A 15,242-nucleotide genomic window follows, 5' to 3' on the forward strand; every position below is an offset into this window, starting at 1 on the left:
ATATTATCCTTATCAGCAACTTGGATGCATGAGCTGTTGAGCTGATTGTGTGATAATTCTCACACCTGTCAGCTCTTGCAATCTTCGGAATTGTGTGGATGATATGTTTCCAAAATTCCAATGATGATTGCCAGATTCATAATTTTACACAGCTACATGAATAGTCATTTTGTTGCCATTTCCCCATGATTTCAGAAATTCAGATGGAATGTTGTCTATCTCTTCTGCCTTATTCAATCCTAAGCCCTTCACAGGTCTTTTAAATTCTGATTCTAATATCAGTTCCACTATCTCTTCTATATTGACTCTTGTTTCTACTTCTATTGCGTCATCAGACAAGTCCTCCTCCTCACAGAGGCCTTCAGTCCACACTTTCCACCTCTCTGCTCTCTCCTCTGTATTTAAGAGTGGAATTCCCATTGCATTCTTAATGTTACCACCCTTGCTTTTAATTTCACGGAAGGTTGTTTTGACTTTTCTATATACTGAGCCAGTCCTTCTGACAATCATTTCTTTTCAATTTATTCACATTTTTCCTGCACCCATTTCACCATAGCTCCCATGCACCTTCTATTTAATTCGTGTTTAAGTGACCTGTATTTCCTCTATTTCTGAATTTCCCTCAACATTTTTGTGCTCCCTTCTTTCATCAATCAAAAGAAATATTTCTTGTATTACCTATGGTTTCTTCGCAATCCTAGTTCCTTAGTACTTCTGTATCCTACTTCTTTGCGCATTGATTTTTCTTGACCAATCTCTTGAACTTCAGCCTACTTTTCATCACTAATAAATTGTGATCTGAGTCTATATCTGCCCCTGACTATGCCTTATAATCCAGTATCTTTTCAGAATCTCTGTCTGACCATGATATAATGTAACTGAAATCTTCCTATATCTCCTGGCCTTTTCCAAATATACCACCTACTCTTGTGGTTCTTGAACAGAGTATTTGCTATTACTAGCTGAAATTTATTGCAGAACTCAATTTGTCTTTCTCCTCTCTCATTCCTAGTACCAAGCCATATTCTCCAGTAACCATTTCTTCAACTCCTTTCCTACAACCGCATACCAATCCCCCATGACTGTTAGATTTTCATCTCCCTTTACATACTGAATTACCCACACATATACTTCCTCTATCTCTTCATCTTCGGCTTGCAACATCAGTGTGTATACTTGAACTACTGTTGTCCCTGTTGGTTTGCCGTCAATTCAAATGAAAACAAGACTCTCACTTAACTGTTCACAGTAACTCACTTTCTGCCCTACTTTCCTGTTCATAATGAATCCTACCCTATTATACTATATTCTGCTGCTGTTGATATCACCATATACTCTCCTGACCAGAAGTAATTGTCTTCTTTCCATTTCATATCACTGACTCCCACTATACCTAAATTGAGCCTTAGCATTTCCCTTTTCAGATTTTTCTATCTTCCCTAGCACATTCAAACTTCTGATATTCCACGGCCCAAATCATACAACGTTATCCTTTCATTGGTTATTCAGCCTTTTTCCCATTGTCACCTCCCCCTTGGCAGTCCCCTCTTGGAGATCCGAATGGGAGACTATTTCGAAATCTTTTGCCAATGAAGATGTCATCATGACACTTTTTAAATTACAGGCCACATGTCCTGTGGATATACATTACGTGTCTTTAATGCAGTGAGTTCCATTGCCTTCTGTATTCTCATGCTGTTGATCATTTCTAATTCTTCCGCTTTACGGGCAGTTTCCCAATTCAAGCTCTGTCCACTCCTCCGCTCTCTTTGACAATGCCATTGGCAGAACAAGGGTGACTTCTTATCCCCAAAATCTTCAGCTGCCATTGCTGATGACATTTATTCAAAATTTAAGCAGTGATGGCTTTCGAAACTGGGACCAAGGATGTTTTGATTAATAATCAAAGATGCTACCCCTAGATAACATTGTTTATTGAATATGTTTTGTTTAGCTGATTAGCAATATAAGAAAACTGGTAAAGAACAGGAAGAAACAAAGAAAAGACAGTACAATAACTCGCATCCATAATAAAACTGAGTTCTCACTTCAATAACTCAACAGTTTACAAGTGGAAGAAAAACCCCTTTATCACTGACTCATATCATCTTGCATTAGATGAGATGATGACCTGTCGTCTCATGTTGATGAAAGGGGAAGGGGCAAGCAGACAGCAGAACAAAGGTGGCAGACTGCATGTGGCCCCAGCAGCTGGAGTAGCCTGGATTTTCCACCCAGGCAAGGGTGAGCTGCTAATTCCACACATTGGTGTCCACCATGGCAAAACCGTTGGCTTCAAGAGTCTTAGCTGGTTATTTTGTACCCTCTCACTAATAAATAACTTTCTTCCCCAACAATGAGGAAATAGCATCCAAGGAAACAACTGTTCCTTTCCCAGAATCCCACAATGGCCCTATACCAATCATGCATAGAGGTGCAGCCTTCTTATCGTGGCTGCAATGACACACACACACTGTCAAGTACACCTCACGTACATGTGACCGCCATCTCTGGCAGCCCAGACTGGATCAAATTCCTGGTGCCGGAGATGGCAGTTGTGTGCATGTGAGATGTGCTTGCTTGCATGAATGAAAATGTGTGTGTGTGTGTGTGTGTGTGTGTGTGTGTGTGTGTGTGTGCGCGCGCGCGCGCACGTGCATGCTTGTGTGTTCGCATTTTCCTTTCTGAAGAGAGCTTTGGCATAAAGCTAAATATGTAGAAATCTTTTTGTTGTGCGTATCTGCAACTCAAAGTGTCATCTTTACTGTAAGTAGCAATCTTTTTCCTTACATTGCCGATATTCCAACCTGGAGTTTCCATCGTTTGAAATGCAATCAAGAGTTTTGTGAATTAAAAAAGTATTTAAAATATACTGGTGTGACGGATGTCCCGTATGCCCCTCAATAAGAGTGCGGGATGCCTACTTGCCAGCATCAGTGCCACAGCTCAGCGAATGTGATGGACTGCAATGGGTCGAGGCAGCCCGGGGGCTATGGGCTGACAATCAGCCTCATGGTATGCAGCAGGCCAGACTGGAAAAGCCCACGGGCTCTGACTGTTGCACAGTCAATCACTCTCCACCTCTCCACCCAATACCCAGCAGAATCGCACTTCCTTACCTTGTGTCATAGTATGTAAAGGGTATGTTTTGTACAACGCTGTCTGCTGCATATATTTGCTGAATGATTTGTAGGGCACTTTGAGAATCAGAGATGAGAAAAATTATTCTGTTATTCGCACCTCATCTGCTCTAGCATCTTTAGGATTGAATAGAGCTCTGTGTCAAATAATGTAAATGCATCTGAAAATCACATCCTAAAGAAACCATCGGGGAAAACTACTGGGCAACTGATGGTGCCTGGTTTGTAGCCATCAGTGCAAATACCTGTTCAATTACAGTGAACAATTAATAATTCGGAAGAATCAAACAATGGAAAATCCAGGAAGGAATGTAACAATTATTATGAAAGGGACAGTTGCCATAACCATACAGTGGAGAAGAAGTCGCAGATAGGCCTCAGCAATGAGAGACTGTGTGTGTGTGTGTGTGTGTGTGTGTGTGTGTGTGTGTGTGTGTGCGTGTGCATGCGCGCGTGCGTCCTCCATGAACCATGGACCTTGCCGTGGGTGGGGAGGCTTGCGTGCCTCAGCGATACAGATAGCCGTACCGTAGGTGCAACCACAATGGAGGGGTATCTGTTGAGAGGCCAGACAAACCTGTGGTTCCTGAAGAGGGGCAGCAGCCTTTTCAGTAGTTGCAAGGGCAACAGTCTGAATGATTGACTGATCTGGCCTTGTAACAATAACCAAAACGGCCTTCCTGTGCTGGTACTGCGAACGGCTGAAAGCAAGGGGAAACTACGGCCATAATTTTTCCCGAGGGCATGCAGCTTTACTGTATGATTAAATGATGATGGCGTCCTCTTGGGTAAAATATTCCGGAGGTAAAATAGTCCCCCATTCGGATCTCCGGGCGGGGACTACTCAAGAGGATGTCGTTATTAGGAGAAAGAAAGCTGGCGTTCTATGGATCGGAGTGTGGAATGTCAGATCACTTCAGCGGGCAGGTAGCTTAGAAAATTTAAAAAGGGAAATGGATAGGTTAAAGTTAGATATAATGGGAATTAGTGAAGTTCGGTGGTAGGAGGAACAGGACTTTCGGTCAGGTGAGTGCAGGGTTATAAATACAAAATCAAATAGGGGTAATGTAGGAGAAGGTTTAATAATGAATAGGAAAATAGGAATGCGGGTAAGCTACTACAAACAGCATAGTGAACGCATTATTGTGGCCAAGATAGATACGAAGCCCACACCTACTACAGTAGTACAAGTTCACATGCCAACTAGCTCTACAGATGACGAAGAAATTGAAGAAATGTATGATGAAATAAAAGAAATTATTCAGATAGTGAAGGGAGACGAAAATTTAATACTCATGGGTGACTGGAATTCAGTAGTAGGAAAAGGGAGAGGGAAACGTAGTAGGTGAATATGGATTGGGGCTAAGAAATGAAAGAGGAAGTCGCCTGTTAGAATTTTGCACAGAACACAACTTAATCATAGCTAACACTTGGTTTCAGAATCATGAAAGAAGGTTGTATACATGGAAGAACCCTGGAGATACTAAAAGGTATCAGATAGATTATATAATGGTAAGACAGAAATTTATGAACCAGGTTTTAAATTGTAAGACATTTCCAGGGGCAGATGTGGACTCTGACCACAATCTATTGGTTATGACCTGTAGATTAAAACTGAAGAAACTGCAAAAAGGTGGGAATTTAAGGAGATGGGACCTGGATAAACTGAAAGAACCAGAGGTTGTACAGAGTTTCAGGGAGAGCATAAGGGAACAATTGACAGGAATGGGGGAAAGAAATACAGTAGAAGAAGAATGGGTAGCTCTGAGGGATGAAGTAGTGAAGGTAGCAGAGGATCAAGTAGGTAAAAAGACGAGGGCTAGTAGAAATCCTTGGGTAACAGAAGAAATATTGAATTTAATTGATGAAAGGAGAAAATATAAAAATACAGTAAATGAAGCAGGCAAAAAGGAATACAAACGTCTCAAAAATGAGATCGACAGGAAGTGCAAAATAGCTAAGCAGGGATGGCTAGAGGACAAATTTAAGGATGTAGAGGCTTATCTCACTAGGGGTGAGATAGATACTGCCTACAGGAAAATTAAAGAGACCTTTGGAGATAAGAGAACCACTTGTATGAACATCAAGAGCTCAGATGGAAACCCAGTTCTAAGCAAAGAAGGGAAAGCAGTAAAGGAAACAAAAGAAAAATTCGGAGTAGGTATTAATATCCAGGGAGAAGAAATAAAAACTTTGAGGTTCGCCGATGACATTGTAATTCTGTCAGAGACAGCAAAGGACTTGGAAGAGCAGTTGAATGGAATGGATAGTGTCTTGAAAGGAGGATATAAGATGAACATCAACAAAAGCAAAACGAGGATAATGGAATGTAGTCGAATTAAGTCGGGTGATGCTGAGGGTATTAGATTAGGAAATGAGACACTTAAAGTAGTAAAGGAGTTTTGCTATTTGGCTATTTGGGGAGCAAAATAACTGATGATGGTCGAAGTAGAGAGGATATAAAATGTAGACTGGCAATGGCAAGGAAAGCGTTTCTGAAGAAGAGAAATTTGTTAACATCGAGTATAGATTTAAGTGTCAGGAAGTCATTTCTGAAAGTATTTGTATGGAGTGTAGCCATGTATGGAAGTGAAACATGGACTATAAATAGTTTGGACAAGAAGAGAATAGAAGCTTTCGAAATGTGGTGCTACAGAAGAATGCTGAAGATTAGATGGGTAGATCACATAACGAATGAGGAAGTATTGATCAGGATTGGGGAGAAGAGAAGTTTGTGGCACAACTTGACCAGAAGAAGGGATCGGTTGGTAGGACATGTTCTGAGGCATCAAGGAATCGCCAATTTAGTATTGGAGGGCAGCACGGATGGTAAAAATCGTAGAGGGAGACCAAGAGATGAATACATTAAGCAGATTCAGAAGGATGTAGGTTGCAGTAGGTACTGGGAGATGAAGAAGCTTGCACAGGATAGAGTAGCATGGAGAGCTGCATCAAACCAGTCTCAGGACTGAAGACCACAACAACAACACCTGCGACTACGTTAATTTAAGTATTAACTGTATTTTTCTTACTTGTCACTTCTTCTTCCGTGTGTTTTTGCTTTTAGGAAGCTTTAATTGTTGAGTGCTAGTAATAATGTTCCATAGATTTCGTGTTTGTTTGAATACAGTCAGAGAGAGTCCTGTTAGTCAGCCATAGTGCCACTAGTGTCAGTGTCGTCGTAACTGCCGTCTGCTTCACGTCTGCTGTGCAGCAAGCTACGTTAATTTAAGTATTAACTGTATTTTTCTTACTTGTCACTTCTTCTTCTGTGCGTTTTTGCTTTTAGGAAGCTTTAATTGTCGAGTGCTAGAAATAGTGTTCCATAGATTTCGTGTTTGTTTTGAATACAGTCAGAGAGAGTCCTTTTAGTCAGCCACAGTGCCAGTAGTGCTAGTGTTTGTTTTCAATACAGTCCAGAGACAGGTAGTGCTATTTTCATTGTTTTCTACAAGAAGTGTCCAGCAACCACAGTTTAGTCAACAATCAGCCGCCTTTAGTGAATTAGCAGTCTAGTTAAAAGTTGATTAACTCTCTACAGTAAATTGATTTCTTAGGATGGCTTAGGATGTGTGACTGCTGTGTACGGACGCAGGAGGAGCTGGCCACTGTTCGCGAACAGCTGAATGTGTTGATGGCCGCGGTTAGCCGTCTTCAGGCTGCTGCCTCGGAGTGTAGTGGCAGTGAGGAGTCTGGTGCGTCGCATGGTACACCCCAGGTGTTACATGCTTCACCCACTGTCCCTGCTGTCGAGACATCTTCGCGGGTACCGGGCGCGGTTGGGCCGCCCTCTCCCCTAGGGGAGTGGCGGGTTCAGCGGCGTTCGCGGCGCACGAGGCAGAGGGTCAATGTGGAGGCTGGCCGTGTGGCATCGCCCGCTCTGCCTCTGAGTGGACATGTGGCCGCTCCTTCAGCAAGGTCCGAGCAGGCACATGGGGGGAGGGGTTTATTAGTTATTGGGAGCTCCAACGTTAGGCGGGTGATGGAGCCCCTTAGGGAAATAGCGGAAAGGTCGGGGAAGTAGGCCAGTGTTCACTCTGTCTGCTTGCCGGGGGGTCTCATCCGAGATGTGGAGGAGGCCCTGCCGGCGGCGATAGAGAGCACTGGGTGCAGCCGACTGCAAATTGTTGCTCATGTTAGCACCAATGACTCCTGCCGTCTGGGTTCAGATGTCATCCTCAGTTCATACAGGCGGTTTGCGGGATTGGTGAAGGCAGAAAGCCTCGCTTGCGGGGTGGAATCTGAGCTAACTATGTGTAGTATCGTTCCCAGAACCGATCGCAGTCCTCTGGTTTGGATTCGAGTAGAAGGCTTAAGCCAGAGGCTCAGACGATTCTGCGGAGATCTGGGGTGCAAATTTCTCGACCTCCCATATCGAGTGGAGAAATGTAGGGTCCCCCCTCAATAGGTCAGGCATGCACTACACACCGGAAGCGGCTACAAGGGTAGCAGAGTACGTGTGGAGTGCACATGTGGGTTTTTTACGTTAGAGAATTCCCTCCCTAGGCCCGACAAGACGCCCCCTGAGACACGGCAAGGTAGGAGGAGGCAAAATGCAACAGGGAATAACAATATTAAATAGTAAACTGCAGGATCGTCTATAGAAAGGTCCCAGAAATGCTTTCATTAATAAACTGTCACAATGCTCATATAGTACTAGGGACAGAAAGTTGGCTGAAACCAGACGTAAACAGTAATGAAATCCTAAAATCAGATTGGAATGTATAACGCAGAGACAGGCTGGACAGTGAAGGGGGAGGCGTGTTTATAGCGATAAGAAGTGCAATAGTATCGAAGGAAATTGACGGAGATCCGAAATGTGAAATGATTTGGGTGAAGGTCACAGTTAAAGCAGGCTCAGACATGGTAATTGGATGTCTCTATAGGGCCCCTGGCTCAGCAGCTGTTGTGGCTGAGCACCTGAAGGATAATTTGGAAAATATTTCGAGTAGATTTCCCCACCATGTTATAGTTCTGGGTGGAGATTATAATTTGCCAGATATAGACTGGGAGACTCAAACGTTCATAAAGGGGGGCAGGGACAAAGAATCCGGTGAAATTTTTTTAAGTGCTTTATCTGAAAACTACCTTGAGCAGTTAAACAGAGAACCGCTCGTGGTGATAACATATTAGACCTTCTGATGACAAACAGACCCAAACTATTTGAAACAGTTAACGCAGAACAGGGAATCAGCGATCATAAAGCGGTTACTGCATCGATGATTTCAGCCGTAAATAGAAATATTAAAAAAGGTAGGAAGATTTTTCTGTTTAGCAAAAGTGACAAAAAGCAGATTACAGAGTACCTGACAGCACAACACAAAAGTACCTGACAGCACAACCCAAAAGTTTTGTCTCAAGTACAGATAGTGTTGAGGATCAGTGGACAAAGGTCAAAACCATAGTACAATATGCGTTAGATGAGTGTGTGCCAAGAAAGATCGTAAGAGATGGAAAAGAGCCACCGTGGTACAACAACCGAGTTAGAAAACTGCTGTGGAAGCAAAGGGAACTTCACAGCAAACATAAACATAGCCAAAGGCTTGCAGACAAACAAAAATTACGCGAAGCGAAATGTAGTGTGAGGAGGGCTATGCGAGAGGCGTTCAATGAATTTGAAAGTAAAGTTCTATGTACTGACTTGGCAGAAAATCCTAAGAAATTCTGGTCTTATGTCAAAGCGGTAGGTGGATCAAAACAAAATGTCCAGACACTGTGTGACCAAAATGGTACTGAAACAGAGGATGACAGACTAAAGGCCGAAATACTAAATGTCTTTTTCCAAAGCTGTTTCACAGAGGAAGACTGCACTGTAGTTCCTTCTCTAGATTGTCGCACAGATGACAAAATGGTAGATATCAAAATAGACGACAGAGGGATAGAGAAACAATTAAAATCGATCAAAAGAGGAAAGGCCGCTGGACCTGATGGGATACCAGTTCTATTTTACACAGAGTACACGAAGGAACTTGCCCCCCTTCTTGCAGCGGTGTACCATAGGTCTCTAGAAGAGCATAGCGTTCCAAAGGATTGGAAAAGGGCACAGGTCATCCCCGTTTTCAAGAAGGGACGTCGAACAGATGTGCAGAACTATAGAACTATATCTCTAATGTCAATCAGTTGTAGAATTTTGGAACACGTATTATGTTCGAGTATAATGACTTTCCTGGAGACTAGAAATCTACTCTGTAGGAATCAGCATGGGTTTCGAAAAAGACGGTCGTGTGAAACCCAGCTCGCGCTATTCGTCCAAGAGACTCAGAGGGCCATAGACACGGGTTCCCAGGTAGATGCCGTGTTTGTTGACTTCACCAAGGCATTCGATACAGTTCCCCACAGTCGTTTAATGAACGAACAAAGTAAGAGCATATGGACTATCAGACCAATTGTGTGATTGGATTGAGGAGTTCCTAGATAACAGAACGCAACATGTCATTCTCAATGGAGAGAAGTCTTCCGAAGTAAGAGTGATTTCAGGTGTGCCACAGGGGAGTGTCATGGGACCGTTGCTGTTCACAATATACATAAATGACCTGGTGGATGACATCGGAAGTTCACTGAGGCTTTTTGCAGATGATGCTGTGGTGTATCGAGAGGTTGTAACAATGGAAAATTGTACTGAAATGCAGGAGGATCTGCAGCGAATTGACGCATGGTGCAGGGAATGGCAATTGAATCTCAATGGAGACAAATGTAATGTGCTGCAAATACATAGAAAGATAGATCCCTTATCATTTAGGTACAAAATAGCAGGTCAGCATCTGGAAGCAGTTAATTCCATAAACTAGCTGGGAGTATGCATTAGGAGTGATTTAAAATGGAATGATCATATAAAGTTGATCGTTGGTAAAGCAGATGCCAGACTGAGATTCATAGGAAGAATCCTAAGGAAATGCAATCCAAAAACAAAGGAAGTAAGTTACAGTACGCTTGTTCGCCCACTGCTTGAATACTGCTCAGCAGTGTGGGATCCGTACCAGATAGGGTTGATAGAAGAGATAGAGGAGATCCAACGGAGAGCAGTACGCTTCGTTACAGGATCATTTATTAATCGCGAAAGTGTAACGGAGATGATAGATAAACTCCAGTGGAAGACTCTGCAGGAGAGACGCTCAGTAGCTCGGTACGGGCTTTTGTTAAAGTTTCGAGAACATACCTTCACTGAAGAGTCAAGCAGTATATTGCTCCCACCTACATATATCTCACGAAGAGACCACGAGGATAAAATCAGAGAGATTAGAGCCCACACAGAAGCATACTGACAATCCTTCTTTCCACGAACAATGCGAGACTGGAATAGAAGGGAGAACCGATAGAGGTACTCAAGGTACCCACCGCCACACACCGTCAGGTGGCTTGCGAAGTATGGATGTAGATGTAGACTTGGCATCTCTGCTATGTGGTCATTAGCCCCTATTCTTTTCATAATACTGTTAATTTGGAAACATGTTTATTTAAAAATGAATTTTGGTGAATAAGATTTCTTTTAGTCCATCAAATTTAAAAACAGGTTGCACTTCACTACTAACCAGACAAAAAACCTGTTTGAAATTTGTTTTAAAACATTCGGGTCCCCTACACTGAGCTCTGCAATCTGCTCCTTCATCCTCATCTGTGACTACTCTTCTGCAGTTAGCAGATACACATTATGCTATTGGCTGAACAGGAAGACAAAAGAACTGTGGGAGTGAATAGACCTTACATGCAAGTCACACCATGAGACAGTTCTGTCATATAGAGGCAGTTCCCCAGCCACGGTTAGGAGGCTGCTTGTAGGGCTGGTCCCAAACACTCCCAGTCTAATGTTCTCATGGTGAATAGATCCCAATATATTTAGCTATGCTGGTCAAGCAGAACCATAAACAGTACAAATCCAGCACTGACCAAAAAAAGCTTAAAAAAAGAAAAATGATGCTCTCTCAAATTGCCAATAACTGACAGTAAAAATCTTAACATGTTATGAGCCTCTAAAGCTCTTGGCTCAAGATCCTTCAAGTGTGGCAGCCAGTTGAGTTTCTCATCAAATATGGGGCCAAGAACTTTACTGATTCCTGGAAACTATGCATGGTGTCCAGTCACAGTTTGGGCCATTTAAAAGCTTAATGTACATTCTCAAAGCTAATGTGCACATATTTATCTGTGGAAAATTTGAAGCCCATGTTTTAGGCCCATAATTCTTGCTGCCTTGATGTTATTGGTTATGAATAGTTATCTCGAGAGCTGAAGACTAGCAAAAGATTGAAAAACTGTCAATCAAAAGAGAGTGCTGGACAGGCTCCTACCTGCATAACACAGTGTTAATAGCTATTACACGAAGGGCATCACTCTAGGTGAATTAGTCAGTGTGTGTTGCCAAATCTGAACCTAAAATATCATCCTGAAAGAAAGGATCACAAACCAATGGGAAGGCATTCATACTCCAGATGGACAGTACTGTATTTCCATGTGGTGTAATATGAAATTTGAATATTTAAAAAAAGTCCCATAATTTGCTGCCCACACAAAATGCCTCTTTCATAACTTATTCCAGGAGTATTGAACATTCAAGTGTAAAGAATGGTACCTACAGAAATCATAATGAACATAGAAGAAACTTTTCTGGCTTCGAGAGTCTGTAATAAGCAGCTGTTGATCATTTGTTCCAATGTCTTTCCTAGATGAGTATAGCTTGTGAGAGATACAGTGTGATAATGACTTGTATTGTTGTGTTCCTTTCCAGGTTTCGGGAGGAGGATCATGATTTTTTCCCTCTAAGAATTAGGTACTGTCTCTCAGACTAGATTCTGTCAAAAAGCATGACAAGGTAGTACTTCAAATCAGTATTCAAATGTTACACCATGTACATGTACTATCCCTCTGCCAGAAGGTGTAGCAGATTTGTCAGCATGTCCACTGGTGTAAACGCTACAGATTGAACTACCAAACTATGAAATGGTGGAAGTTTGCCACAGCAACTATACCATTCACGCTACACATGCACAAAGGGCAATTCCCTCTTTATATAGGCCTCACCCCTCTGACAGCAGACCTCTCATAGTGTGACCACAGTACTTTTTTGGGCCTGGTGTTACGTACCAAGCCACAGATAGCATCTGCTCCAACTCCTCTATACAAAAGGAGCAGTAGCATCTGCTCCAATTCCTCTATACAAAAGGAACAGTTTTTTACTCTTTCTTGTTACTGGACCTGCACTGCAATAATATCCTTTCAGGTAATTCTTATCTTTGATCGTGTGTGGGATCTTGATTGGCTTTGGATGCTGTTTGTTTTATATCTGGATTACAGTTTCTGGTGTGGTTAGCAGAGAATCATTGTCCTGCATGCATTATAGTGTATGCATTACCATTCCATTGATACTTCTTATCAATCCCCAAATCATTGCTTATGGTGTGAAACAGTTCACAAATGGACTGAATTCTTGCAATGAGTGCCTTTCACTTTATCTGATAATGTGTAAAGCTTTTGCCTGAGCAATGTGAAAGGTTGAAAGATTGTCAGCAGATGGATTGTGATAGAATTTTTGCAGTGTTGTCTGCCTTTCCTTATTGTTTAAATCATCCTCTGATAATCAAGGGGACAGCTGTCTGAAAGATTTATCATATGATGTCAAGATAGCGGCCCAAGAGAAGTCTCTTCCCTACTCAAACCTTGGGTTAAGCATATGTGGAATCTCACCCCATGTGATGCACAATGAAATCTCAAAGGAGATGAAAAGGCCAAGAAAGTTCATCAATGAGGTCCTCAAAAACTACATTATCTGTAAGTTCACAAGGTGGATGATGGTGCAGTGCACACCGTTATTCTTAATAGTGTGTAAACCGGTACAGTTACTACTTGAATTTTGGCAGTGACAGTAACAGCTATAATAACATATGCATCATGTCCTACGGATCATGTCCTAAAATTTCACTCTTAGGCCATCAAGCTTCCTGAGTATGGTGTTGCCTTTAAACAAAAGGTTGCCTGAAGGCTTGAAATAAGTCTCTCGTACACATAGACACAAAGGTATATCCTGTGTTACGAGCATTACTTCCTCCACATGTGTTCTTCAACTGACCTCATCCTACTGAAATATAGGAGTCATTAACCAGGAGTTTTCCCTTGCTCAGTGTCTTTTCTTGGTAATGTTTGTTGGACATGGCGTAGAGGACTATGAATTGTGATTTTCTCTGCATAACCAGATCGTTTTCAGAATAATCATTGTTAGTTAATAGTGACCTACTCCCTATCTGATAAGTTTCAAAATCAGGTTGCTTTGGTTTTTGCCTTTTTTTGTCTGCTGAACAACTTTATGCGCCAAGTTTTTTGATAGTGTTGTTTCAGCACTTTGTTAGCAAGTGGTTAAGAAGCAGCTGCAGGCTTATTATCATCATGGACATTTTTCGTGTGTATATTAGAACATCTGTTTGTGCCAGTATCTAGTGCCTCTGCCTGCATGAAAATACTGACTTTACTACAGTTTCTCAATTTGACATCAACAGATGCTGAATACATAGAAACTTGCAGGGCTACATGTTCTCTCTCTCTCTCTCTCTCTCTCTCTCTCTCTCTCTCTCTCTCTCTCTTATTGAAGACTGGCACTGAAAACAATGATCTTCATCAGCATCTTTCCTGCATTTGCATTGCCATTGTACCCTACTGACGTGTGATCATGCCTATTTATAACACCACATCAAATTGGCTACAAAAGGTCTTACCATCAGTCAGATCAATCCAATCTTTATATGTTTTGTACGGATCGGTGATTTTAATGTTAGGATGAAACTTGGCAGCTCATCATTCACTCTCTTCATCATACCTCTGAGTTCTATTATGCCTACAATTTCTCTCTATTTTTACAGTCCATGTCCTTGATATCTCTACAACTCAAGTATCCTTATTGGAATATTGCATTCTTCTAATGCTGCAGATGCCTGACCAAAACTTTTTAGAGCACAGAAGTGATATCACTGGGTGAGATAGATCAGTCTCAGTCAAGACTTTTCTATTGCAAAGTTGTGTGGCAGATTGTGTATTTCTCACGGCACTTTCCAAAATTTGTTGATGTGGAAGGGGAATTCTTTCTCTGATGGACTCCTCATCTCTCAGTCACAACAAAAGCACAGTGACACTGTTGTGTTTGCTACAATGATCAGAATTAGATTTTCCAAGGGAAATATTCTGTCAAGACCTCTTAGTATTGATGATATATTAACAGCATACCCATACCATTGAGACACAGTCTTTTAGGATTGTGAGAGTCCATAAGTGTCACTACAAATGGCTAGTGATCTATGTAGTCAACCTATGTAGTGACCCATTTGCCTGGGAAAGCCTCGTAAAACTGAGGTGTAGCAGGTTCCCCGAAAGTTACCCACTAACGATTGATTGGCCTCAAGAGGCATCCATCCAACTTGTGTGCAGCACAATTTGAGAATGCGGTTTTTTCCCCTATATTTAAAATTTTGTCTCCCCCTGGAGGTCTGTACTATCTTTGCAGTGCAGATAGGTAAGCGAAGACCACACAATCTTCAAAACAGTGTTCCGCTGCTGCACCACATGATGTACACCAGAGCATATCTAGAATTTACCGTAATAGAGGACTGATGACAATGAGTGACCCACAACTCAGAAATTTCATGATCACTTTGTCCTTACCCAGATACCACCATCTTAGTTTTTGGAACAGTATATAGGACAGACAGAGATTAGACTTGCAGCACAGGTAAGGATATAGCACACCAAAGACTGTGACTCCCAGTTTGCTAACCATGAGCTTACAAAAGATCTGTACACTTCCTGGGGTTCCTTATTTTATATAACACTAGCTTTTTACCTGCAACTTTGCCACTGTGCGCTTGTATCCCATATACTTCACACATTCCCTCCACACCTACCCTCTCTCCACCTCCTCTGCCCCTTCCTCTGTCTTTGTCCTTCTCTTCATCAACACTCCCTCCTCCATCAGTCCATCTCCCCCCTCCCTCTGACCCACTCACTCCCCCCTTTCTCCCCATCAACACCCCTCCCTCTGTCCATCTGCCCCCCCCCCCCCCCCATCTCCTGTATCATTCTGTTTACATCTACACCTGAATGGGAAGTGGTTCTTACCCCCACAGTACT

The 15,242-nt window shown here is 42.2% G+C and overlaps 1 protein-coding gene across 1 annotated transcript in view; it reads right to left on the reverse strand.

Annotated features, from left to right (window-relative positions):
- The window catches only part of LOC126194933 (maternal effect protein staufen-like), a 201,056-nt gene that overhangs the window by 130,007 nt on the left and 55,807 nt on the right, over positions 1-15,242 (reverse strand). The window lies entirely within an intron of this gene.

This window comes from Schistocerca nitens, chromosome 1 (genome assembly GCF_023898315.1).
Source record: "Schistocerca nitens isolate TAMUIC-IGC-003100 chromosome 1, iqSchNite1.1, whole genome shotgun sequence".
In the NCBI taxonomy this organism is placed as follows: Eukaryota; Metazoa; Arthropoda; class Insecta; order Orthoptera; family Acrididae; genus Schistocerca; species Schistocerca nitens.